The sequence below is a fragment of the Pezoporus wallicus genome, unplaced genomic scaffold, assembly GCF_028554395.1.
Source record: "Pezoporus wallicus isolate ANWC-B61680 ecotype Strahan unplaced genomic scaffold, APGP_CSIRO_Pwel_v1 contig_7505, whole genome shotgun sequence".
NCBI lineage: Eukaryota > Metazoa > Chordata > Aves > Psittaciformes > Psittacidae > Pezoporus > Pezoporus wallicus.
The window spans coordinates 1,554,068-1,581,554 of record NW_026638908.1 but is presented as its reverse complement, the minus strand read 5'-3'; the positions used below and the strand labels follow the sequence as shown (position 1 = coordinate 1,581,554).

At 42.0% G+C, this 27,487-nt stretch overlaps 1 protein-coding gene across 4 annotated transcripts in view; it reads left to right on the top strand.

The window, feature by feature from the left end:
* The window catches only part of FYN (FYN proto-oncogene, Src family tyrosine kinase), a 143,106-nt gene that overhangs the window by 50,867 nt on the left and 64,752 nt on the right, over nucleotides 1-27,487 (top strand). For 3 of the 4 annotated variants that reach the window (XM_057413258.1, XM_057413259.1, XM_057413256.1), the window contains exon 2: nucleotides 10,734-10,803. The gene's annotated coding sequence lies outside the window, so the exon portion shown is untranslated. Of the gene's footprint in view, nucleotides 1-10,733; nucleotides 10,804-27,209; nucleotides 27,230-27,487 lie in introns of those variants that run through there. The other variant, XM_057413257.1, reaches the window with a different exon arrangement.

Below are 27,487 nucleotides of genomic sequence, written 5' to 3'. Positions count from 1 at the left end.
TGTCTTTACTCAGATCAGCAGGATCTTCCTGCATACTGTCTCTTAAGAAACACCCTGTGCTATCCAGACTACACAGTTGCAATTCACATCTAAGCACTGCTTTGATTTTGAACTACTGCAAAATCCTTTTCTCTGCCCTCTTCAAATGATAATTCCATCTGTCTAGAATGTCTTTGTAAAAAGGAATTTTCCCCCCTTCCTCATTTTTTAACAGTGTAACCTCCCCTATGCATTCCTCTGCTGGTTCCTTTGTTATTCAGCACAAGGTGCCCATCTTCACTAACAAAGCCTCTTGCTCCTTCCCTACTTCCCATCTGTCAGCCAAGAGGGCATCTTTCTCCTCCAGGCACCCTGTGATGCCTGTCTCTCCATCACGCAGAATTTGCTTTCTAACAAGTGGACCTAACTCACCCTGTTAATGTTGGCAGGAATTTCTTCTTGTCCTTCAGGTCTGTCCTTTAAAAATACTCTGGGCTTTTTGTGTTTTTTTTTTCCTGAGATGCAAGCAATACAGAGTCCCTGCCTGAAGTAGCTCACCACCCATCTTTCTCTTTCAGACTGCAGCACTTCAATAAACAGTAAGCACTCATTGGAGGAACTTTAGACCTTACCAAGTCGAAGGCCTTAGCCAGCATCTCCTGTCATTGCAGGCTTTTAAATATAGGCTCAACATGCCTGTGTTGTAACCATGGCAATGCAAGGAAGGCAGGGTTTGCAGGCAGGGATCTCTTATCAGACCAACTGGCATGGCTGAGGGCTGGACCAGGGCAACACAGGGGTGAGGTTTCGGGCTTAGGAAGGGAGTCAGAGCCCCAAAGCATATCTGTTTTCCCTCAGCTAGGTCAGGTGGCCTAATAAAAGGAATAACCTAAGTGTGGTTGATCCTGCCTTGGGCAGGAAAGCAGCCTAGATGGTCATTCAAGGTCCCTTTTAATCCTGTGGCTCTGTTTTAATAGGGAGAGCTGACTTCTTCTCTGCATGCTGTGCATTCAGGCATATGCTGATCTGCTGCTGATACCAACAGAAGGTCTCTGAATATCCAGAAACCAGAATATCCTCATTAAGGATCAGTTTGGAGGATGTGAGAGTAATGTATTGCTCTTTGAGAGGAGGCTGACTTTGTGCAGCAATAAAAAACGAATATTAAACAGGAAGCCAATGACACTTCTGAAACATGCCTGAGACAGTAATCCAGATGCTGTTGGGGGGATATAGTGCAGCCCTTAAGCCTTAGTCTATGTTACTCTTTTCTTTCTTTTTTTTTTAATACATCTGCAGAGTTGGGGGGGGGGGGGGGGGGGGGGGGGTGCAGCAAGAGAAAAAACAGATTTTTTAGCCTAGTTTCCTGAGGAAGTGGGGGTTAGGCTGTTAACCCAGTGTGTCTGTGCACCAGTCCTCCTCTTCAGAACTTTGCAGGCTGCCTCTAACCAGGGAGGGGGCTTCAGGGGCAGCATCGGGCTTCCTGGTCCTTTTTCCAATGCATCAGCTGCTGCAACCAGATGGGCTAGATGCAGGCCACAAGGGCAGGGTGCCACGGGCACCTCCAGAGCAGCTGGCCAGTGACTGTAGCAAGGCTTGCCCAGCAAATGGGGCCAGATACTGGCCACCAAGGGTGTGGGGAAGCCAGGAGGATCAGGATGCAGCCCAGGAGGGACCCACGTTGTAAATTTAGCATCACAAGCCCAAACGAACTGGAAATTCAGATTCATTAGTTCCACCGTTCAGGCATTCACTGAATAGTAGTGACATTTTAAATCCATAGAATATTTCAGCAAAATAAATACTTTAGTATGGCTTGTGTATGGCAATGAGATTTCTATTAATGTAGTACAATCCTGGAATTACATGAACCCTCTGTTTATTTTGGTTCACGCTGGGACACTCATTTTCTAAGGGGAGCCCTGATGTATTTAAGGGCAGCATGAAAGAATAAAGACTTGATTCCACACTTGAGGCTGAAGCATTACGTCATTGCAAAATCTTTTCATTTGTACTTCTAGTGTGTGTTGTCCTGAGAATTTAATTTCCTGGTTTTCATTATGGGAGAGTCTTTTCTGGAAGGCACTAGAGAGCAGGGCTTTTTCTAGAAAGTAAACTGTCAAAATATAGTGACATTTTGGGATTGTTCTTTTTCTTTCTTTCCTGGATATAGAACTTAACCAACATGAAATCTCATCATTCAAATCATAAAAATAAGTACCCATGAAGTAGCATGAGAGATGGCCCTCTTTTATTCACTTTTCTCCACCCTCAGCCCTTCTGTGATTCTTCTTAGGTTGTGCAATGATGCTTCCCATATCTAAAACTCTTATTCCCTTCCACTTTGTGTTGTATGACAACCAAGGACCTTATTTATTTGCTTTACTTGTCTCACTATTAAAAGAATAAACCAGCATGTTACCTTTTCTGTTCTTCCATTTCGGTATTCTTCTTTAATTTGAAACTCCCCAAAAGATATAAAAGCAACTTAAGAAAAATGCTCTCTAGAGTAATCCTTTAAAGAGCAACAAACAAACATTGCAGATTGGTCCTAAAGGCTGTGCTTCCTTTCTGGGGAGGGAGGGAGGTGGGGAGAGAGGATGTTTGCTTCTTAGCTTTGCTCTAATCATCTGATCTGGGATTTGATAAGCTCCACAAGTCTGAAACTGCTGCCTCCTTATGTCTTCCCCCTTCCTGCCTCTCAGAAGATTAAAGTGAACACGGCAAAAAGGAAACAGTTTATTTTCAGTTCCTTGTAGTTAATAATTGCAGTGAAGCTTTTTCATTATTTGTGTTTTAATCGTGTTGCTATGTTGTTTTCTTACACTGTTTACTTTTTGCTTCATGGGCTCTCTTTGGTACAGAAATAGGTTTACAAACAGCTCACTCTTGCAGAATTTCAGCCCCTTTTCAACATTTTAATATTTCACATCAGGAAACGTGACCACATGTAGGTGGCGTAGTTCTGCAATGACAGCTTTTGCCTTCCTCCCCAGCCCAGCCCCTCCCCAACCCCAACTTCGTGGGGCACGATTGCAGACCCTGCCATGCTTTCGTTTCACTCACAGACAATTTTGGAATTACAGTAGTTAGGAAAACAAAATGCACAAAATATGGAGTGATTAATCCATTAAATTATTGCATGTAAATAAAATACTGCATGTAAATAGATAAAAATAGTATTTTACATACTCAAAATTAGCTAAACCTGTGATTTGACTGAACTACAAGACGTTCTTAGTAATACACAGGTCCCTTTTTACCCCCAGTTTGTCCTAAGAGTACAGGATATATGCTGAATTCTTTAAACCTTTAAAGCCCAGAAGTAAATTGGCCAGGTCTTGAGACCATTTCTTCCTATGTGTGTGTCTTTTATGATTTCTTGCACAGTGGGATTGGCTGACATCATGGTACTGTTGTATTGCAATATTAGCATATACTGTATATGTTCATTGTACATCATGGATATAGCATCCTTAATTAAAACCTTGCATACTGATTAAGCGCAAAAATGTTGCATAGCTAGAATTCTCTCTTAAGGGGGAGGGTAAAATCGCTTATAAAACCAATTTTTTTGTATATAAACCTCTATATTTACATTGCAATGTAATTGCTGTTCTAAATAGCCTTTAACTGCTTCTGTGGAGTGTTTGTACTTACGCTGTTTAGCCAGTTTCTGCTAAAGGTACTTTAGGCTCAACCCTGTATCTTCAGAGAAAAACATTTTCTTCGTTGAGACAAACTGCAAAATCAATTATTAAAACAAAAGCTTCTAAAATCTTATGCTTGCCTTTTTTTCTCCTTGCTTTTTCATCTTTAACAATGACGTGAGTGCTTATTTCTGGCCACAGAAGCACTCTACTGGTGCCACTGGGATATTAGGCAGGTAAGGGTGTGCAGGCTGAAGGGTGCAGGAGAGGGATGCAGCACTGGCTCCAGCCACCACATCTCTCCCTCAGTTCCAGGGGTGCTCAGCATCCTAGGATCCAGCTCAGAGGGTTGGAGAGTGCAGTGTGGTCTTAGGACTATTTTTAGACTCCTTTCATTTATTTTTAAAAAAAAAAAAAGAAGTTTAGGGCATAGTACTTCTCATTTTTCTGCAACTCAAAATGCAAGCACTCTTCCCGCAATTAATGAAGTAATTTTTCTACTCTTTTGAGAACTAAAGTTGCTGCAATCACATGCTCCTCATACATGAGTAACGTTCTCAGTCTAAGCGCATGCTTGGCATTGATCTTGCTAATAGGTTCCCCCATTGATTGCTTAGGCCTCGTGACTGACTATGACGCCCTGACATGGGGGCAGGCAGTTCCAGCAGGGCAGACGATGTATGCAGGACACAGGCTGACTTTCAACTTGCAAAGAGATACACACTTGCTTCTCTTCCAGGCAGTGGGATCTTCTCAGAATAATTTCAAAAGGCAAGATTTAGCAAAGGGTCATGCGTGCCATTATGTTTGTCTTTCTATACCTTGTACCCTCACAGTGTTGTGTTCCACTTACTCACCATAACCACTGGCTGTCCCACGAAGTGTTACTTAATGCTTTTGGTATATTCTATCTCTTCGCATTTGCCTCTGTTAAGTGTACACATCAGCACATTCTGCCTGTATTGGTACTTTCCAACCAATACAAGCTTGGTTACAAGTTGCCTTGATGTTTTCAGGTCCCAGCTCCTTTATGGTTTCAGCTCTCTGCTGTGTTACAAAGCAAGTTGATGTCTGGAAAAGGCAAGCTTTAGCAGTGAAGATTTAGTTTTGAATATAAGGAAGATTTAGTCTAGTTTGTCTTGCTTGAAAGTTGAGAGAGGAAAAAGGTACTAATATCACCGATACTGAGCTGGCAATATCAAGGAGCTAAACCTGCCTGCGGGAGTGAAGCATCTCAGGGAGAAGGAGAACAAGCAATATGCTTTGGCAGGGCTGGATGCGGCAGGAAACACAGGACATGGGGACCAGCTGGCAGCAGCATGTGTGCTAAAGATAAGTCAATAGATCCTGTCTGTGAGGAGATTAAAGTGTTCAGTTTATGATCTTTAACACAATTTGTGGTTTGGTTTCTTCTGTCTTTATGAAAAGTTCAAGCAAAGAAGGATTTTCCTCATGTTTTTGTGCTGTGCTTCCTGTTTCTTAGGACTTGTCACTGCAACAGTGACTTTTCATCTGAGTTCCTCCTGCTCCAAATGGAAAGGGCAGGAGTTTGAAAGGTATGTTTTTAGACAGCCACAAGTTTGATAGTGAAGACAAAACATTCTTGGTTTGAAACCATTAATCTACTTTGTGACTCCTTTCAGGGAGGGACCTAGTTATCCTTATTTACATCCTGCAACTGCATGAAGCTTTCAAGTAACTTTTTTAGAAATCCAGTGACTTTCACATTAAAAAATGCAGGATGCCTGCCCTGTAGCCACTGTCATCTTTGCAAGTTTTGGCGCTGTTGCATGGGAGGATGAACCACCAGAACAGTAGCATTTAGTGTTAGTTGAGTCTTCTAAAGGTGTTGCTGGGTTTTTATCTCAGCTGTTGTCCAGGGTTGTGTCTGCACTCATTGCAAGATCTGCTTCCTGTGGGAGCTCCTTCTTTCTGCTGCTCAGCTCTCTCCCACCCCATTGATTACTGGGCTTTTTCATATCATGTGCCTCCTATCTGGGGCCCTCACTTCACAGTTTCAGACTAACAGGGAGTCTTCTGTCTCTGTCTAAGAGCAAGCCTAAAAGTTTCCCTTAAACTAAATGTTTTATTGTTGGAAAACTTTCAGATGTTCACAGGATAAGGGCTCTTTATATGTAATCTGGCATTGCACAGTAAAAGATTGCTTTATGTAAGTGAAGATGTGCAGTTCCTTTATAAACTGGCCATATAAAGTGAGCACGCAGGAGGCTGGGGTTTTTTTTGTGTGTGCAATGTTGCTTTTAGAAGGTTTTGGGGGTTTTGTTGTTTTGAGTTTTTTTGTTGGTGGTGGTTGTTTGAGGTTTTGGGGGGTGTTCTTTTTTTTTAGTAGAATTAGAAATCTTATGGTGGTGTGAATAGGCGGAAAACGCTGCACCCTAGGCAAAACTGATCATGCACACCTCTGTGTATTTGTTCTAGCACTAGTGTCAGCAGCCTCCTGCGTAATAGTCTTTACCCTGTCTAAAAAAAGTAACTCAAAACCCTGTTACTGTAGGGCCATAGTAAGCTACTACTGAAAAATACTTTCTGGACTGAATCATGACCCAAAACGTACGTAATATGATGTGTTGTAAAATAAGGCAGATGGCATTAGAGCATATGAACAAGGAAGTCTCCTGCTCTGCTGACTAACCAATACTTTCATTACAAAGTGTATCCAGCTCCTTTGCAAGTTACACATCCTGATCCAGATACTTTTATTTGTAAACTGTTCTCCAGCCTGAAAACCTTAATCTTCTCTGTTTTTTCAAGTAAAAAAAAATCTTTTTTTTTCAAGTAAAATAGCAGCCCAAGCAACAGGATGCCTGCTTCTACTTGAGGTTTGAAAAAACAGCAGCAGAGGCATGCTAGTAATAGAAAACTGACAGATGCTTATCATTATCTAGATTTTCTTCTGTGTCTGAGTGTCATAAACTCAATTGCATCTACTACCAGTTGAAAAGTATTTAAGACCACTTATGACTTCAGTCAGCCACTTCTTCCAGCTGGGTAAACCTCTCATGAACTGCAACAACTGCAACATGTACCAGACCAGAATCCTCTGTGTAGCTGTTCTTACGCCTTGAATCATGTTATCATCTGTTTTAAATGGTGGGTAAATTGTCACTGAACAATTTTTGCTTTAATGAATAATCAAGGGGTTTGTGGGTTCACATCTAGGATTGTTCATGGCAGACTTGATCCAAAGATCCTGGAAGTTGGTGGGTGTTAACGGATTCGGGAGTGCAAGCTTGAGAAAAACAGTAGTAACTATATCTGTTGTCAGTGATTTCTCTTTTGCCAGTAGTAATAAACTTAATTCTGATCTCAATATGAACTAACAGAAATCTGGAAGCTGATGAGAAAAAACAGGGATTGTCTTATGAAGCATGTGATGTCATGAAACCAAACACACAAATGATGCGTGGTTGTGCTACTCACCACATTCTGTTTCACAAAATACTTATTTCTTTACAAAAAGAAAGTAATTTTTACACAAGGCTACATAAAAATGCTGGTATACATGCTGGTATACATCTAACACTGGGGAGAATGTGTGTTGTTTTGGTAAAAACCTCCAATTTGTTGAAGCTTGTGCTGCTTACAGGAAAAGTTAATAGAATCATAGAATAGTTAGGGTTGGAAAGGATACTGCTTATCTCCCAAGACTGTTTTGTTTTTCTTTAAAGTTTCAAATTAAGTCTCTCTGAGATTCAGAGCAACTTTGCATGTCTGTTGGTGAGCTAAGTATTTTACCATGTCTTACCATGTAGGAGGAGATGCTTGGACAGCTTTTGTTTGGACACCACTTCTGTATTGGCAGTGACGTGTGTGTCACAGTTTGGGGTGATGGGATCAATAGTTGCAGCTACTTATGGGAAGCTGATGCTCTTAAATCTAATACTGTTCAATTGATTATACTTTAAAACAGCCTTATTCTGATGGTAAGCAGAGGGGGAGTTCAGTATGGGGTTTTTTTTTGGAAAAGGTTCTTATTCTCAACACTTTTCCTTTGCCTGAAAACTCTGCTCTCCCTTTACCACTCTTCCCCTGGCTGGAGTAGCAAATAAACCTAAATGCTTACTCTATGTCATTCAGATGGTGCCAGCAGCCTGTTGGATATTGGGTTATACCCTTGGACACTTATAGCCCACTCTTCCTAACTAAAGCAAATCTAAACCTTTTATGATAAATTCCTTCTGTTAAAAGAACTACTTGTGCAAACAGACTTATCCAAAAGAAGGGCACCTTTCACTGAGTAGTCAGGTGGCTACTTCTGGGCTTTCATTTTTCCCAAACACAGGAGCTTGGGAAAGCAAGCCCTCTTCAGTAGTAATTTTGGTCAGACAAACTTTTTGTCACCTCTTCTATTTATTATACTGATTACAAAGAAGCCAAAATTGGTGTGACTCAAAGCTTGTATTCATTGATTTTGCACCTCCTATGCTGTAATCTGCAAAGTTAGCGAAACTTTTCTGAAAAGTGTTGGTCAGAATTTAGACACAAGTAACATTATCCAAAGCTTTCAAGAAAAGTGAATATTCCTCCTACATGCTTAGGCAGAATGAAAATCATTAAGGATAAAACCGAGTTCTGCACAGACCCCTGGCAGAATACAAAGAAAGAGGGAATAATCTTTGGTTTCCTCTGCAAGGCAGGTCCAGCCCTCACCCCCAATTATTCAGCAAAAAAATGTTCCCTTCCCACCTCCCTCCCTGCCCTGCTCTACCTCAAAATACCTCATCTCCTTTGTAGCCAGAGAGACAGAGCACGTTTTGCATCATCTTCTAAAATCAAACAAAATGCTTTTCGTCTGCCACTCTCAAAGTTCAAAAGTTCTTGCAAGGCTGGAGATGTAGTAAATTGTCTCTCTGTCTCAAATTTAACTAGCCAATTCTTTACTTAGCCTTCTTGCTTGTTTTTGTCATACATGGTCTCAGTGGGCAGCTTGGACTAGACTCCTTTAGCATGTCTAAAGACAGCTGTTTAGACTCCAGTACCATAACAGTACAGTTTTTCTGTTGGTTGAAACTAGCACTGCAGCCAGATAAACACTAATCAGACCTGCCATTCCCAAATCCTACATTTGCCTTTCCATCCTTTTCTCCTTCTTTCCCTAGTTTGTTTTTTGAGGGGGGGTTTGTGGGTTTTTTGTTGTTTTGTTTTTATAAAAAACCCAAACCAACAGTTTGTTTTTGTCCCAGTTCCTGCACAAGCATTTGTACTGGGGTGAAGGAGGGAGGGAGTGCTGCTGGGGCTGCATCCAGAAGCTCCACATCAGTGCCAGGGGGAGCTCAGCCCTTTTTGGCAGCGGTGCCCACCCCTGTCTTTCAAGTATTCATGAGACCAGCAGTATGGAGTACAGAGTTTCACTTATTTATCACTTCTCTGGGGAAATTATTAAATCAGTCTCTTGGTGTAGAAGAAAATGAGCTAATCCCGAGTCGAGGTGCTATTGGATTGTTTCGGATCTGGTTTGTCTCTTAAGCTGCTAACTTTTCCGCATGCAGATGTTATCCAATTAGTTCAGAGGCAGAAGCAGAGTTTCTTGAGTCGATTTTTTTCTTTCTAGGCCAAATGCCTGGCAGCTAGGGAGGGAAATGGATGGCACTGGAATAATAACCACCTTCCCTGAGTTTGAGCAAAGCAGTTAAGACCAATCTTTTTTTCAGTGTTTTCAGAAACTCTGCCAAGCTGTATGAAAGGTGTTGGGGGAGGAAGGGGTGTTGGGGTTTTCTTTCTTTATTCCTTGATATGGCCAGTTTTTTTCTCAACCACTAAACAAAGCAAGCAAAGATGCTTTGGCAACAGCCTCATCTGATTTGTAATGATGCTTTTTCTTTTCCTTCTCTTCCCACCCTGAACCCTCCACCCAAAATGAAGCCTAAGCCTTATGAGATCAGACATCTGGTAGCTAATCAGGATTTAGAACAGAGTGATACAGTTCCTGTGTTTTATAGAAGATTTATTTGGTTATTCCTTAATAGAAATTTTATTTTCTTAGCTACTTTTCATGTAACGATGACCAGTAAAAGCAATTTGACCTAAGAAGCCATTCCCCCTTCCTTTCCTGTGGATGCCTACAGCAACCTTCAGGAGAAGTGCTAGTGCAAAGGTCTGTGGCTTCTGCAGCTGAGGCAGGTTTCCACAATTAAAAGTACAGGGTTTCAAGTAGTCTGCGTATAGCTGTAAATTTATTCATCCATCAATAATTCACAGACACCTCTCTCATGAGGTATGGGGAAGCTATGGGGAGAATGGGAGTTTAAAGCAGTTTCACTGGAGTGGACACTTGGGCGCTGAAACGTGTGTGCAGTTAATGCTCCCGAACCTGAACACTAGCAGAATCACAGCTCCTGTCTTCTAGGTGTTTACAAACCAAACACTTTAACATCATTGTTAGTCTGTGCTCCATGAGTTGTTCTCTCAAAGATTTTGCCTCAAGGAAGAATAAGGAGTAGCTGTCATGTGAAATTTACTCAAGGTTGGCAAAATGGTGGCATTTGTCACTTCTGCTCTCCGTCTTCTACAAAGTGGCACTAGTGTGTGTCAAACTGGATTTTGTGTTGACTTCTCCTCTCTCTTTGTTCTTCTTGAGAGCGCCAAGTAATTAATATAGTCTAAAAATGTAGTGTGCCACAACCCTTTATGTATTTCTTTGTGCAGTTTGCATACAAGGGGGCTGTGAGAGCCTTAGATGCATCATATTTCAAAAACACTTTGCTAAAGCAAAATCACTAAGAGATATTGGGTTGAGCAATTTCTTTAGGGCCAGATCTAATATAATTGGCACACTTGCTGTATGCTTTTGTGCATTTCATGTTGTTGGCTTCGCCTCGCTGAAGTCCGAATAGCTATCGTGTCAGTGACAGCGATGTGTCTGAGCAGTCTGAGGGAGAACTGCAATTATTTTAACATTCTGTATAATACTGGTGGAATTCAGTAATCAGTTGTGAAGGTTCATATCCAGTTACCTCCTTTCCTAAAACAGAAGGAATTGTGAAAGTTTGGTGGTAAATGCTAGCAGAATGAGAAAGAAATGTAACATAATTTGTGGTGTTCCAGTCACTAATTTTTTCTTTCCCTTTCTCTCTTGTCTTACAGGGCACATTTTCGAGCCATTTTTGAGGAAATGTGGTGAATGTAAGCTTGCTGTCTTTGGGGGGAAATTCTGGTAAGTGGTGCTGTCTTGATCAATTTCGGTTTTCAATTAGAATTTCAGAAACATTGGTTTAGATTTTTTCAGTTTAAATTTTTTTAGCTGACGGGAAGTACAGAGACATAGTTGATTGTATGTGGTTTTCTCCCTCTGCTGTGGAGACTCGCAGCATGAGAAGCATTGACAGAAAACAGCATGCTAGGCCTCAGGGCTAGGAATGTAGTTTCATTTGCTCCTGTGGCATCTGCTTATTGTGTTTGTAGCAATTATAATCTGCTCAAGAGTGTGCTAAAACCTGGAGAAGAAACACAAAGGCCTGATTTAAAAACAAGGGGAAGAAAAAAGCATGCCAGTGGTATAATAAATCAGGAGCAAAAATAATGTAGAAGGAGCACATACCACGCAAAGTGGTGAGGGTGTCCAATCATTCTGAAATCTTTCCATCCAATCCCAGAATGTCAGAGTGGCACACTTGCCACATGGGGCTATGATGATTTGCTTATGCCTGATAGTAGTAGTTAATGCAGTTAAATGCTACTGTGTGTTGTACCAGTTTTCCTGTTCCATCCCACAAAGACAAGCTTTGCTGCTTCTCTGGCTGTTCTGTATACAACACTTCCAGAGGCACGAGTTTCCTACAGACTTCGGGTCCTGCAGTCCTATGGGCATGTGGCACGTTGTCTGTGATGCGTCTGTGCTGCTGAGCTGCACTACTCTGAGGAAAAGGAGGCAGAGAAGAAAGTGAGCTAATTAGTGACATGCCCCAACTAGAGCACAGTAACCCAGAGAAAACTCTTCCAACGTGCAAAAAAGCAGTAAACCTGGAGCAGTTTGTAAGCTCATCTTGCTTTTCCCCCTAGGAAACTGTCAATACATACAGTTCCGGCTAATGCCAATCCATCATTGTCACCCTTGGGAAAACAAAGCCAGCAGAAGTTTGTTTCACTTCTTTCCCTTGGTCAGGAAGGATATTGGACTGGTATTATTTCTTCAGGCAGCGTGGGCAGATTGCCGATGGAAACTGGCTTATTCTCCACTGGCAGAAGACCTCAGAGCTGGATAGCCTGCAGGGTAGAAAACTGAAAATCAAAGATCAGCTCTGTGGGAGCACTTGTTCTTTTCTGCCATTCAAAAAACCAGATGTTGTTACATTGTACACAAAAATCTGGATTAGCTAGCAGATGTTTACATGTAGATCACTTAGCCTTCTGCAGAATGCATACTCTTAGAGATAAGATAGCCAAGATGAGAATTTTATACAGAGGTGGACCAAATGCGCTAAAAGTCCTGGGCAATGGTACAATGGTGGACCCAGCTGCAGCTCATTCCTTTAAGCAGTTTTCTCCCTTCAGCTTGGCTTTCCTCACAGTTGTGCATTTTGTAAGCCTGCACCTATATCCATATACTGGGAAATATGAACAGCAATTATTTAACTAGAATTTAGTTGCAGGGCCAAAAATAAGCCACGGACAAGAGCACGAGCTCATTAGTCCATAAGGTTTTGTACTAATTTCTGTTAATGCAAAAGAGGATAGGATCTGTATCTAGTTTTCTTTTTGGTGGTAGTAACAATACTTTGCTCCTAAAAGTTGTCCTTACAGATTGGCTGATCTTTGTGTGAGGTGTGACAAAATTATCGTGCTCACAGGTTAAGGAGTAGAGTCATAATTCAGAAGTAGTGATGCCATGTAGCATGTAGCACCAAGAGCCTTGATTTTCAAAATTCAACTGGCTAGAAGTTCTATGGCTTCTCTGGGCACCTGTTCCCATGTCTGACCATCCTCAGAATGAAAAAATTCTTCCTTGTCCCTTGTTATTGCTTATTATCAGTCAGTGCAGACTTTGCATCTTCCCTGCCTGTGAGAGGAGCCTTAGAGAAGACCCCAAAATTGGAGAAGCAGCTTCTTGTGACTCCAAGGAAATGTGGTGTCACACAGATGAAGTAGACTTGTTAGTGGGGAGGGGAAGTGGGGGGGAAACCAAGCAAAACCCCAGTCTGGTTCACAGAGGTTCTTCTTGGGTGATGTTGATCTTAAGGTCCTTTCCAACCCTAACTATTTTATGAGTCTATGTTTCTTAACCCGTGTTCAGACTTGAAGAACATGGCTGCTTCTCTTAGTTGAATCTCAAAACTTGAGAAAAGGTTGGCTGACAAACTGATGTTTGTGAAAATGACCTGTTTTTCTGACTTGCCTAGATATATAAGCCAAAGAAGAGACACTTCTCACTGCTGAATTGTAAACATCCTGGAAATTCCTCAAGCCAGTCTGGAACTGTATTTGTACCACTCCATGCTCCAGGATTTTGCCCCAGAATTTAATATTGTTTTCCTGGAGGCATTATAATATGTAAACAGACTGCAAATTTTGCTTGTTTTCACAGCTGTTCCTTCCCCTCTTCCCACTTCAGACTGTTTGAGACAGAATAATCAAGAACCTTGAGTTTCTCTTCTGTAGTATCTCTGACCCTGCTGTAGATTTGCTTATGGCATTCCACATTCCCAGGCAGTTTAAAAATAAATACAAAAAATATAAGACAAGGAACCCGTTTTGCCCAGTCTCTGTCCCTAACCCACTGCTTCCAAGAAGGACTGGACATCAAGAGAACGTTTTGAATTTGTCTTGACATGGCAGCTGAGCTCTGAGGCTCAGCAGTTATTTATTCATCTTGTATCAGAGTCTTGGAAAAGGTCATGCAGCCTCCAGATCAAAAATTCATAATGGATTTAGGAGCTGATTAGGGAAGTATACTTGAATGCTGGGAGGGAAACCTTGGCTGAATTTAAAACTCGCTCGGCTAAGCTGATATCTTTCTAAGCAATGTGAGAAGAGACATCTTTTGAATGAGATTCTTGTAAAGCAGCTTTGCTGATGTCAGAGCAGATATTTGCGTGCCACTACAGGTTTGACCTGTCTTCAGTTGAGCATAGCGTTTGGCAAGCTGTCATGAAACGGACATCCTCTCACATCAAATACTTACACGACCTCAAGAGGTCCCAAGAAGCATGGCTGATGTAGGAGAGAAGACCTTAGTGTGATGTGTTTTATTTTTTTCCCCTAGTCAGACTGCTCTTTGCAAGTCCAGAATACCCTTAAAGCTCTTGCCTTTCATAAGAGTTTTTTCTATTCCCAAGCATGGCTTTTGATGAGCAATATGGTGTTCTTTCCCTGTCCATCTAGACCCTGTAGGTGGTCACAGCCATCAAGATCAGTGGCAGATCAAACTGTGAAGTGAATAGAGAGTCTGCTGTATTGTAAACCTGGCCTGCATCTTTCTGCGCCAGGTGTGCCACTGTGTGCTTGTCCTCTTCCCACAGGTTTCTCTTCCCAGGAAAGCTGTGAATGGTTCAAACACAAGTCTTGAAGCTGAATGTATATCTTGGGGCCTGGAAGTCCACTGCTCTTTTCAATCTAAATTTAGGCAGGGATGATTCCCCGAATGGAGCCTTTCGATGTTTCAGCTGAAATCTGAGATGCTGTGCTTCTATCTGCAGAGTCCTCTGTAGTTCAGAAGCAACTGCACATCTTAAACAGTGGTTTCAGCGATTTCTGGTTGCTCGAATATATCACGGAAGATTTGGATTTCAGCTCCTAAAACATGAATCTGGTATTTTATTTCAGGGGTTTGTGTTGGGTTGTTTGGTTTTTTTTCATTAAGGACGGTCAGATTTTTTTTTCTCTCTTCATTTTAAACAAACAAACAAAAACCAGGCAAATGCCTGCTTTGATTTTAAGAAAGTATATAAAATTTATTTTCAGTCTATGCACATTAAATATGTTTGCATTTAGAAAGATTGTGATGCCTTGTCCATTCCTAGGTGTCTGATTTTTATCATACAATTATTTACATCCTTGATGTCTACCAAAAATGTTACTGAATTTTTCTTGGTGATCCTTCACACTTGTCAAGTTCCTGACATAAAATATTACAGAGCAACTATATATTATCTGCAGAGAGCTTACAATGTGGGCTTTCACTGCAAAATTAACCTGCTGTTACTTTTGCTTTGTTACCTGTATTCTGCCATGTAAGATGCAGAAAAGGTTTTGCCAGAATCATTAGCTGTTCTCTGCAGTTAGGGCTGACCTGGTGCTTTTTGGTCCTGTTTCTTGTGGCTTTTCATTTTCCAAATCATTAACTTGGGTGCTGATGTGCCTCATAATGTTCTGCTGCATATCTCTGTTATCTCTTCCTATGGGCTGAAGATTATCGTGCACCCTTAGGAAGGAAAGTGTGTGGAAATATTTGAGCATTTTTAAATAATTATGGGATTTACCAAGATTTGCTATGCTATGCTTGTAATTCCTTCAGTTTTAGTCTGTTTCTTTTCTTCTGGTCTAGTCTGTGCAAAAGATGTGCATGTTGGTGCCACTGGGTGTAGTAAATGTTAAATCTGGTCCATAAGATTGCTAAGGAATGCAGCCTGTTCCTTGCCCAGAACTGTGTGTCTCCACTCCCAACTAGGTTGGATTGGGTCTGCTCTCTTAAGAGATGCGAAGCATTGTTATACTTGTGTTCAGTTAATTAAATCAGATAACCCTACACAAGGAGGCTATGTTCCAGTCTCCTGCAGAACAGATCTTCGTGTCTCCATAGAATCACAGAATGGTTAGGGTTGGAAAGGACTGTAAGATCATCTAGATCCAGCCCCCTTGCCATCTCTGTCATTTTCCCAAGTGTTTTCCTACATTTCACTATTAATCCATTTAATACAGCTCTTGGTTTTATTTTTTATTTTTTTCATGGGGTTAAGGTGATCCAATTGTTTGAATTGCTCAGCAAAAGAGAGCTGGTCTGTGGGCCATCCATCAGATGTCCCTCTTGCTATAGCCATGGGAGAAGAAATAGGGAAGGACAGTTAAGACAGCAGATGGAGCAGAGCACTATGTGTAGCTGTACCTCCCAGCTTTCTTAGCTGGCTTAGTGGCAGAGACGTTTGCAGTAGATCCTGATGATACAGCAGCTTGGAGATCCATGGTAGGATTTTGCAAGTGGTGAATTGGTTGAGTTTGTTGGTTTGTTTTAGATCTAGATAAGAAGCCCTCCAAGTGTGCTTTTGAAAGGAAAGCATTAAATTTGAATATTCAGATGTTGGTTTGGGGAATGTTACATCAGCTTTGCTCTTTTCTGCCTGTGTGTTGGTGTAGTCGACACAAAAACTCCAGTTCCATCACACTGACACGTTCTCATACCTTCTGTTCCTCTTTCTCCCCTGTAGAGAACTGAATAAAAACATGATTCTATGTATGTGATACACTGCAGGGCCATCTAACCCATAAGTAGTTCAGATTTAGTGCGGAACAGCCTTGCATCTGGTTTCACGTCCAGCTCTGATCATTCAATACTAAAATGTAAATGCAGCTTGGAGCAGGTAGGTTCCACCCAGCTGGTAGTAGGATCCTGAGGTGTCGCAAGTGGGATGTCCTGGGAACTTAGTTGCTAGAAAGCATCACTTCCTTAGCAAGCTCATGCAAATAAATAGAGATTTATTTTTTCTGAGGTTAGTAATTTAGTCATGTTTGGGAGTTTTCTGCAGAGATCAAAACACAAAGATTTTGCCTTGACACCGTGCAACTTTATGGTCCAAATTGCAATCACAGCACAAAACTTCTTGTGCTGTTCAAGGAGTGGCCAGAAGCTTTTAACATGAGCACATCGCTCCACTTTCCCATAACTTGTTTCAGAATTAACTTGGAAAATTTTGGCTGACATCATGCCAAAAATCCAAAATGGCAACAAAGCAAGGACAAAAAACACCTCCCAGCAAACATCCAGCATAGAGAGTGTTGCCAAACTTGTGTTTGTTTGTGCCAAGTTTATAATCAGGCAGCAACAGGGTCTTAGTGGGTAATGTTCTCAACCTGCAGCTAATGAGCTCTGCAGCACAAGGAGTGAGGAGCACTGCAGAGAGAGACAGGGCTCTTATGTGGTGCCTGGTTTGCATGATGCATGTGTAAGAGAAGGATCATACCTGAGATTGCAAAGAATAGAGAGCATGACTTCTGGGCATCAGATAAGGCCATTTCTGTGGACAAGACTTACTAAATGAATATGTGTTGTAGTGATAAATACATCTATGTGTAGAGTTTAAGGTGTGTGGACTGACCTGAGTGTGTTGTATTTTTGTAGTACAACCACACTGATGCTTTACTTCTAGTATTTCTTTTATGAAATGCAGGGGGAGGGAGGTGGTTAATGTAATTATCTTTACATTAATTCTGCCTCATCAATACTTCATGGATTTAATAGATTTTAGAGCTACAATCGTTTGGGAGACTATTTTATCAGCCAAGTACAGCAGAGATTGCTGAAACTAAATGGAGGACAGAATGCATGTGTGTGATATAGGATGCTGTGGTATCAAAAAGACTTAATTATTATGGGATTTGTTTAGGAGATTTCTCTCTGCCTTTTGTGAAACGTCATGTTGGGTACTAAATCCTCTGCGTGCAGGCAAGTTATCTCTTCAGTAAGTACAGATCTCTAGGCACAAGTGTCTGTTTCACCTCATAGCATAAACACACTGCTCTGGTCCTTCACCTCCTGCTGTGTCTCCCTCTTGCTTAAATGCTCATCTGGCATGAACATAATGAAACTGCATATAAAGGAGCATGAAGAAGAGGAGAGATTTCACTGCAGATTACCAAAGCTGAATATTTTTGGACACTGAGTTATTTATATGAATCAGTTTGCTAAGCTCAAAAATAAAAGGAAGCCTGGGACACAATCCAAAAAAAACAAGAACTGAAACTAGTGTGAAGATCATGCATTAGTGCATGTTTTGAGAATGCCTGCCGTGCTGTAGCACAGTTCCCATTTCAAAATTAAACGTAAGATGGGTGGATCTTGAAGGCCATTGCTCAGTGGTGAGGGAGAGTCCTGCTTGACCTGTTACTCTCCATCAGCCGAGGTGGAAAGCTTTGATAGGGAGCACTCTTCAATGTCCTGCAGGAGCCCTGCTAGCAGTGGTGAACAGCATTTATGGGTTCTGAGGGATCCCACACAGCCTCCACTGGTCTGGAAGAGTCAGCTCTTCCCAAGGCATGTTATCAGGGAAATCATCGATGGCAATATTTAGTGAGCTTAAATTCATGAGAAGTTTGTGTTCATACTGAAGGTATCACCCTGAAAATCTCAGCGCTAACAGAGGTTTATACAGCCTTCTAATAAATAATGTTTTGTCCTTGTGACCTTTATACTTGTTCTCCACCCACCCAGAGAAATATATGTAAGATAGCAAGTCATATTGCTCCTATTGTTTTTACGGAAGAGAAAATAATAAAAGATTCAACTCTGTAAATGTCATTTCTGGCCAGCCCATTTAGTATTATGAGACCGGGAGAAGTCTGCTTTGAAACTTTCCCTCCGGCAGAAGCTTGAAAAGCCTTGAGGCTGGTGTGCATCCTCAATCGTGTCATGCAACAGCAGTAGTGAGAAATATAAAATCTACTAGCTCAGTCTGCTAGGATTTTGAATGCTGTGCTGAGTGCTGAGGATCTTGCCTTTCTAGTCTTACAATGCAGTATCTGGTCCTGTAACAGCTTTTGAGATTGTACTGATTTACTGACATAAGTTTTGCCTTTTTTTCTATCGAACTGCATTTTTTAGTGTAGATTTTGTGTTGTGCTAAAAATAGAAATAGCATGAGACCTTTTGGATTCCTTAGAAAATTATTAGTTAGCTATGTGCATGGATCCTAAATGTGATCTGAAATGTTAACTACTTTATTCCCTGGTTAACAAACCTTCTCATTCATGCAGTTAAGATGCTGGCTAGAATGATGACTGTGTGGCAAGAAACTGCAACTGCACACTTTGGAAACAGGATTTCAGGTCATTTCTTGTCCTCTTTAGCTACTTATAAAAAGTGAAAAGCTTGCCTTTTCTTCAGGGGGACCTAACACCTAGTTATGGTACAGTATGATTAAAGCTAGTAGTTGCATCAATGCACCAGTGCCTATTGGGTGCTGGGTGTAGTTAGCAGTAACTAGAGTGAATCATCAGTTTAGGAAAGTCCTCATCTTGCTATGGTATTTGTTGATTGTGCATGACACTTAGGAGGTTTTGTCCATTCTTTCCCTTTCTGTTAATTCTGCAATATTAGGGTATTAGTCTCTCTTGGCATGCTGTTCCATATACATCCTTTAATGAGAAGTACTTAGGCCACTACATGTCTTTATTCTTTCAAGACAGGCTGATGGAGATCCATTACATGAAATTCTGCTCTATCCATTGAGCAGGGTATCTCCCAGTACATCTCTAGACATACAGAAAACATAGAGATTGACAGCTGATGAATGATGTAGACTTCTCATTGTTTTCTTCTATGGTGATTAAGCCAAATGTGTCAAAACACAGAGAAACAAATTTGTGAGTGAAATGGAGTATTTTTTGGCTGGGAAGACAATGCAACATCCACAGTTCCTGATTTTGAGATATCTTTTATGATAGTCTTGGTATCTGGCAAATGCCTTTGCAGGATCCCAAGATCATTCCACTTGCTTTTTCAAATGTTTTGCTCTTGAGTTTTGCCCTCTAACTGACTAATTATACAAGGAGGCTTAGTTTGAGTCTAACCACTAGCTTTCCTGTATGTCATTAAACATTACTGGGGGATTAGCATGCACAGTTGTAAATGACAGTATATATCTTCATTTTCTTTTGGCGATTAAGCCGTTTATAAGCCAAATGTTTCAGATGAGAGAGAGAGAGAGCATTATTCAAAGCTGACAAAGCAGAAGGAACATTTGTGTTGAATTAAGGGGCTGCTTGCAGCAACCTTTTGCTCACCTCGAGGAAGTAAAGAGCATGCTGAAGGTGCAAGCTGCATTGCCAGTGTAAAACAGAATTCTTGCATGTTGATACTAAAGTATTCATCATTTCTGGGATAGCGTGGCATGTGCCTTCCACGTGTGTGTCATCCTGTGCGTGTGGTGTAGACGTTACCCAGAAACAGTTATTTGGAGAAATTTGTCTGGTCATGCATGTGGAATATGCCATTGACTAATACTAACAATAACAAATCTTGCATGTAAGTAACTGTGGCTCCTGTCTTGCCCTGAGTGGCTTCACGTGGTTTATGCTCAGTAAAAGATGTAGCATCCTCCATCTAATATCTCTTGCAGCAGAGTGCAAAAGGATTGTGTTTTGCATAGTATGCAGAAAGCAGCCCATCTTGAAAGTGTTTCAGAAGGTGGGTGTTGGGCAGAGCTCTGAGAAAAGAGTTGTTTCCAAGCAGAGAGACTAAAGCGCTCAAGCTGCTCACTGCGAACAGTCAGGAGGCTTTGGGTAGAGCTCATACTCAGATGATTTTGTTACTTTACTTTTCCCATCCACTTTAGGTCCCCAAACTTACGTCTGCTTTTACCCACGCTTTTATTCATGTGTGATTTGAGTGAAAGTACATGAGACCTGAGTTTTAAATTTTGTGGGAAACACAGACCTGTTACTCTGGTGTTGCAAAACACCTTTTACAGCACCCTTAAGTTTCCAGAAATCAAAATAAAAATGTTTTCCTTTTGAGGCATATATTTAAGACATCATTGAAAGTCATGCTTATTGCAGAGGACTTTTAACTGCTGTAGTGTGTGTTTCTGTTGCTTAACATCAAAAGTTTCTACTGCTCTATTAGATATTTTTGTAGTTGTATTTCTGATATAACAAATAAAAAATTCCTAAGCCATGACTTTTAAGCACCTCTTCTTCTCTAAGAAAACTCTTCCTCAATAGTATGAGAGCCCAGTACCAGTCTAGGCCACCATCCTGCTTCAGCAGGCACTGTCACAGTGCTGCTGTGCAGAGAAATTTTGTCTCAAATTTCCACTGTAACCAACAGTTCTCGTGGTATTTTTTTACCCAGAATATTTATTCTCTCTTTGAAGCTACCCATGAATATAGTCAATGCCTTGCTAGCTACTTTTTTTTTTCAGACCTCTTAAGTCAAGGATAAATACCAGGAGCCTTATGGTCTGTCATTAGGCCCCTCTGGGTTGGAGATGCTTCTACTTGTCACCCAGATATGAATTTGCCTTATTATTTAAAAAAAAAAAAAAATTAAAAAAAAAAAAAAAAGGAAGGGAACCAAACCCTCTTCAGTTCCATGGTAGAGGAGGAAGACACCCGAGGCACAGCTAGCAGTTGGTTGTATAGCTTCTTCAGGTTGATAACATGCTCTGGTAGAAATCTGTTCTTCGATGGACAGTTCTCTAATGATATTGAACAGGGACAGCAGCACATTTAATATGCTTTGCAAGTTAGGCATTATTGAAGCACTGGAGAACTGTGAAAGTTGAAGAGAAATCCCCTTGGAGCTTGCTTTGTTTGCTCACAACTTGCCCTTTCTTGTGTTTAGCCAGTTTGAGTCTAGATCAACTGCCCTGGGCTCATCTATGTCAGTGGAGTGGGGGAATGTGAAGGGAGCTTTTTTTTTTTCCCTTGCCTTTTTTTTGGGGGGGTGTGGTGGTTTTTTTCTGGTTTTTTTTTTTATTTTTTACACCCAGAACACATGAACAAAACAGCACGCAGTTCACCAATGAAATAATAACAGTTCACACAAAGGCTGTTGGTTAAGGTGCCATGAGATGTCTTGGTCAGTTTGATGTAAACTAGCACGAGACTCACCAAAGGTCATTCTCTGGTTATGCGGCAGGTGACACCATATTTTCTGTGTTAGCAAACTTGACTGTAGTTTAACACAACCAGCAATCTCTGATTAAACTTCGCGTAATTGACAGAAGTAATTCCTTCTCACGTTGCATGCTGTTTTTCCGCAAGAGTCTGAAAACATCCAAGCCATCCCAATCCATTTGTTAAATTTTATAGATGTTGCTCATCTTCTGACTAAATAAAAGCTGGAAAAATAGGATTCTTCAGTGCAGCCCAGTTAAATCTTTTGCAAAGACTCCTTAAAGTGTCAGATACAGCTTTCAAATAGCAGAGACTTACACTGAAGATTATTTAAATCTGTATGACATCATCATTGAATAATTTAAAAGACCATTTATTATGAAAAAGCATTCAGTAACCATTGGAAGACTTATGTGTGTGAGAAATCATACTTTCTTGCACTGCAAGTCATCTCATCTGTGTTACGTTTGTTCTGGGTAGAAAACAGTATCTGTGACCGGGAGCCTCTTCAGGGAGTTAATCCTCAAATCGCCACCGCTGTGATTTACAAGAACAGCTTTGTAAAGCTTCTTGAACTTTTTGAGGCATTCTGCTTCTTTGTTGATCTTTCCAGGTCTAATGTAATTTTAGCTACTTCTTAGCAATTAGATTAGGCACAGACAATTTCCTTGTAAAATTGCCTGACCAGGTCCTTTGGTAAACTGTAATAACCTTGTTGTGGCTCACAGGCATTTGGCAGAGTAATTAAACTGGACTTCAGTGCCACAAGCAGGTACTCAGTTAAACGCCACAGATATGCTCTGGTGCTTAGTTAAGTTTCTATATACATAATTTCCGACATGGCCATATGTGCCTTCTATTTATTGTTTCTGTTGCAATCTATGCATTGTTTGCTCTGGAAAATGAGAGTTCTGGAATATAAGTACATTGAACGATAAAGCACTAGTATACCTTATCCCATAAATGTGCCAACATTAGAAGGATTCATGTTGATTTGTGCCATGTCTTTCTTAGGTATTTGCTTTAAAATAATACCCATTAATGTGTATTTTAAAATAATATTGGTTTAAATTAGGACCCCTGAATGTTCAGGGATTTTAAGATAGAGAAAAGTTAATAATTTCACAGAAATCAGAACAGAGGATTTTTCCGAATAAGCCTGAGAAATGTACAAAACTGACAATTACTTTGTCATGCCGGGTCTGTATTGATTTTGTGCTGTATGACACATCCTGCTAGGTCTTTGTGCAGCAGAAACCACACTAACCTCCTGCCCCATCCCTTGACAACCTCACTGCTTTCCTACTGCCTGTGTCTGGTGCCCCTGCAGCTATGCCCTTTCAATGTTATTTCTTGAGCTTGATCCTCTTCATTTCAGAGAGCACAGAGAAAGCAGAGTGTTCGTGTCCACACAAAGACATACCCTTACATTTCCAGCCAATAGTCTGATTGCTAAAAAGTACTCATGGGTAATTAGTACTGTGTATAGAATCATAGAATCATAGAATCATAGAATGGTTAGGGTTGGAAAGGACCTTTAGATCACCTAGTTCTAACCCCCCCTGCCATGGGCAGGGACACCTCACACTAAACCATATCACCCAAGGCCTCGTCCAGCCTAGTCTTGAACACTGCCAGGGATGGAGCATTCACAACCTCCCTGGGCAACCCATTCCAGTGCCTCACCACCCTGACAGGAAAGAATTTCCTTCTCATATCCAATCTGAACTTCCCCTGTTTAAGTTTTAACCCATTACCCATACTACAGTCCCTAATGAAGAGTCCCTCCCCAGCATTCTTATAGGCCCCCTTCAGATACTGGAAGGCTGCTATGAGGTCTCCACATAGCCTTCTCTTCTCCAGGCTGAACAGCCCCGACTTCCTCAGCCTGTCTTCATATGGGAGGTGCTCCAGTCCCCTGATCATCCTCATGGCCCTTCTCTGGACTTGTTCCAACAGTTCCATGTCCTTTTTATGTTGAGGACACCAGAACTGCACACAATACTCCAAGTGAGGTCTCGCAAGAGCAGAGTAGAGGGGCAGGATCACCTCCTTCAACCTGCTGGTCGCTCTCCTTTTGATGCAGCCCAAGATACGGTTGGCTTTCTGGGCTGCGAGCGCACAATGAAGCCGGCTCATGTTCATTTTCTCCTCGACCAACACCCCCAAGTCCTTCTCCACAGGGCTGCTCTGAATCTCTTCTCTGCCCAACCTGTAGCTGTGCCTGGGATTGCTCCTACCCAGGTGTAGGACCTTGCACTTGTCATGATTAAACTTCATGAGGTTGGCATCAGCCCACCTCACAAGTGTGTCAAGGTCCCTCTGGATGGCATTCCTTCCCTCCAGGGTATCAACTGAACCACACAGCTTGGTGTCATCAGCAAACTTGCTGAGGGCGCACTCAATCCCACTGTCCATGTCAGTGACAAAGATGTTGAACAAGACCAGTCCCAACACCGATCCCTGAGGGACACCACTCGTTACTGGTCTCCAGCCGGACGTTGAGCCATTGACCACAACTCTTTGTGTGAGGCCATCCAGCCAGTTCTTTATCCACCGAGTGGTCCATCCATCAAATTGATGTCTCTCCAATTTAGAGACAAGGATGTCGTGTGGGACAGTGTCGAACGCTTTACACAAGTCCAGGTAGATGACATCAACTGCTCTACCCCTGTCCATCGGTTCTGTATCCCCATCATAGAAGGCCACCAAATTGGTCAGGCAGGATTTCCCCTTAGTGAAGCCATGCTGGCTGTCACCAAGCACCTTGTTGATTTTCATGTGCCTTAGTATGCCTTCCAGGAGAATCTGCTCCAAGATTTTGCCAGGCACAGAGGTGAGACTGACTGGTCTGTAATTCCCCGCGTCATCCGTGCATTTACCGATTTAAAATGAAATGCCACTGGTGCTAGCAAAAAAGGTCATACTAGGTTCTGTTATGGCTTTGAAAAAAAACCTTTTTAGTGAAAGCTGTCTGTGAGAAGGGTATTGTCTTTGTCTGCTGCCAGTGACTAAAGAGAAATCAGAGGTGCAGTTTTCACAAAGGGTGCTGTAAATTTTATTGTATTTTCACCTAGATCTTGAGGTTTCCATGTTGATTTTAGGAAACCAGCATTTCAGTGTAAGGAGGCAGGTGTATCCTCCTATGCACAACAAAAGGAGCTGGTGTACCAGCGGTCTTGTGGGTGAGATAGGAACTTCATCTACAGCTCCCTAGTCTATCACCCTTATTATTAGACAATTCTGCCTTCTAGGCAGACAGATTACTTCATATTTTCATTCATTAATGATGTATCAGACAGTTCCTCCCCTAAAAGCTCCTCTCTTCTCTTATATTCACAGACCACATGCAACCAGCAGCATGTAGCTGCCAGCTGGCACTCTGGCATTGAGTGCAAGCTGCTAGCCCTTTCTGCATCTCCTGCTGTCCCCTCTTCCCCTCCCTTCCCAGCTGCTTGGCTCACCTGCCTGCTTCTCTGTGTCTTGGATTGCATCAATCTATCAAGTCTCCACGTGTCCTGTTCTCCTATCCCATCTCTCCAAGATGAGGTGACCCCACTTGTAATCATAGAATAACAGAATGGTGAGAGTTGGAAGGGACCTTAAAGCTCATCCAGTTCCAACCCCTTGCCATGGGCAGGGACACCTTCCACTACACCAGGCTGCTCAAAGCCCCATCCAACCTGGCCTTGAACACTGTCAGGGATGGGGCAGCCACAGCTTCTCTGGGCAACCTGTGCCAGCGCCTCAGCACCCTCACAGGGAATCATTTTTTCCTAATGCAGCAGTGCTTGTGGTTTTGTTATGGAAATAGTAACCTCTCAAATTACAGTACTTCTTGTTGTGAGGGTATGCTCAGGGGTGACTTACATTTTAGTTCCAGGTAGAATAAGTAGAGAAGAGGAAGTACTGGGGAGAAAATGAGCGAGCTGCGCCTATGAGCAGGAAGGTGTGGGATGGCTTCAGTTTCAGGTTTTGTTATCAGGTGCTTGGCACAACGGCTTTTTTGAAATCCTTCTCCAGTTTTCTGTGCAAGAGAGTGATTATTATCACATTGCTAAAGATTAACTCTATTCTTGGTCTCCAGGCATGCTCTGCGGTCTGGGAAAGGGAGTCCAAATTAAATCTCATGATAGAAGGGGAAAATCCACATTACCAGTCTCCAGCTTGGCCATTGCAGGCGGGTTGTGACTGAGAACAGGGAAACAAGAGATGAAGGACAGGATGAAAAAAACATAGCCAGGAGAAAAGGAATAAAGGAAACTCTCTTGAGTCATTGTTGTGGTTTAAACCCAGTCAGACAACTTGTTCACTCACTCCCCCCTTTCTTGCTCTCCCCCTACTCCCGGAGGGACGGAGAGGAGAATCGAAAAGAATGCAACTCCCACGGGTTGAGATAAGAACAGTTTAGTATCTAAGGTATAACACAAATCACTACTGCTACCACCAATGATAATGATAAAGGAAGTAACAAGGGAAGAGAATACATCACCTCACCACCAGCTGACCGATAACTCGCTCGCCCCAGCCTAACCAAGCACTGACTGATACCTTCTCCAACCCTGCAGTCCTAGACCTTCCAGGTAACTCCCAGTTACATCCTGGGCATGACGTGCTGTGGTATGGAATACCTCTTTGGTCAGTTTGGGTCAGGTGTCCTGTCTCTGCTTCCTCCTGGCTTCCCCTGCTCCCTGGCAGAGCATGAGACTCACAAAGTCCTTGGCCAAACCAAAACATCATTGTTATCAGCTCTGTTCCCAAGCCGAAAGTCAAAACACTGCACTGCACCAGCTACCAAGAAGGAGAAACATGACTGCTACTGCCGAACCCAGGACAGTCATTTATACATAAATATATAACTCTTGAGCACTTAATCTACTCTTGGCAAGTGGTGTCTGATAACTAAATTTCTCTCTTCCCTGTTCCACACCCTCCCAGCATCTTCAGAAAGGCCATGTGACAGGAATAATAAATCATATCATTTTAACAAGATACAATGGAAATTATAGATTAAAAGTGTTATAGATGCCTCAGTAGAAAGAAACTGGATGTCCCTAGGATGACTGAAATATATTGTTACTCCTACTGTTTTCAAGAACTTCTGGAATTATTCAGGCCCCTCCACATACCACTTTAGCACAGCAATTTTAAGTAAACCAGTGTTAAATTCATCTAGGTCTTGATGCTCCTACCACTTGAGAACAGCCAGGGCCTGACAGTGGGAAAGCTGAAGCTTTGGGGGAAGTCTGGATCTCATTTTTACTCTAGGTCTCTGAGCTGGAGCTACATGCTGCTGTTTTAAGGAGAGAGCTAGGAGCTCAGGCCAACACATGCAATGGTGTCCTGTTCCGTTGCATGCAAGACTAATCAATTTGGATGCCTTTGGCTTTGGAGGGGAGAGATGTGGGTGAAAACCGTAGGTGCTTGTATGCTTTGGGCAGCCAGGTGTCGGGAAAGCCAGTGTCAGCTAAAGGTGTAGAAACTCTTGCCCCTCTGTGACCTCCCTGCTGCAGCCACAGGCAGGTTTCAGGGCTCTCTTGGGGATGAGTGGGAGGCCATGGCAGGGCTGTGCTCATGCAGGCTGAGAAGAGAGGTCATTGTACAATGACTCAGGTCAGAACAGGAGGAAAACCAAGAAAAACATAAGTAACTTATTTCAAGGGGTAGTTTGTGAGCAGAACAGTGACTTGGGACATGGTTCTTGTAGGTGCTCAAACCAAGCACACAGCCCATTAGCTGCTGCAGGACTGGTGCATCCCAGAACTGTAGATGAGGACAGCAACCAAGCTGGATAAAGCACTTCTTTTCACTAGAAAGTGTGTGGAAACTTCTTTTAGGTCTCTCAGTAAACCCTGTCAAACCCGGCACATGACTGTCAACAGAACTAAGAGCTTGTTTGCCCTGGAAGGTTGCCATCAGTAAATCTGAGTGTAAATTTACAGCACCTGACTACTTCATAACAGTTCCTTGAATATGGAATATGTTAATTTGTGTATAGTATGCATTGAGTATGCAAAATGTTGCTGTTGAGTAGAGAGTGTGCTCTGAATTTCCTCCTAATGCTAACTGTCCAT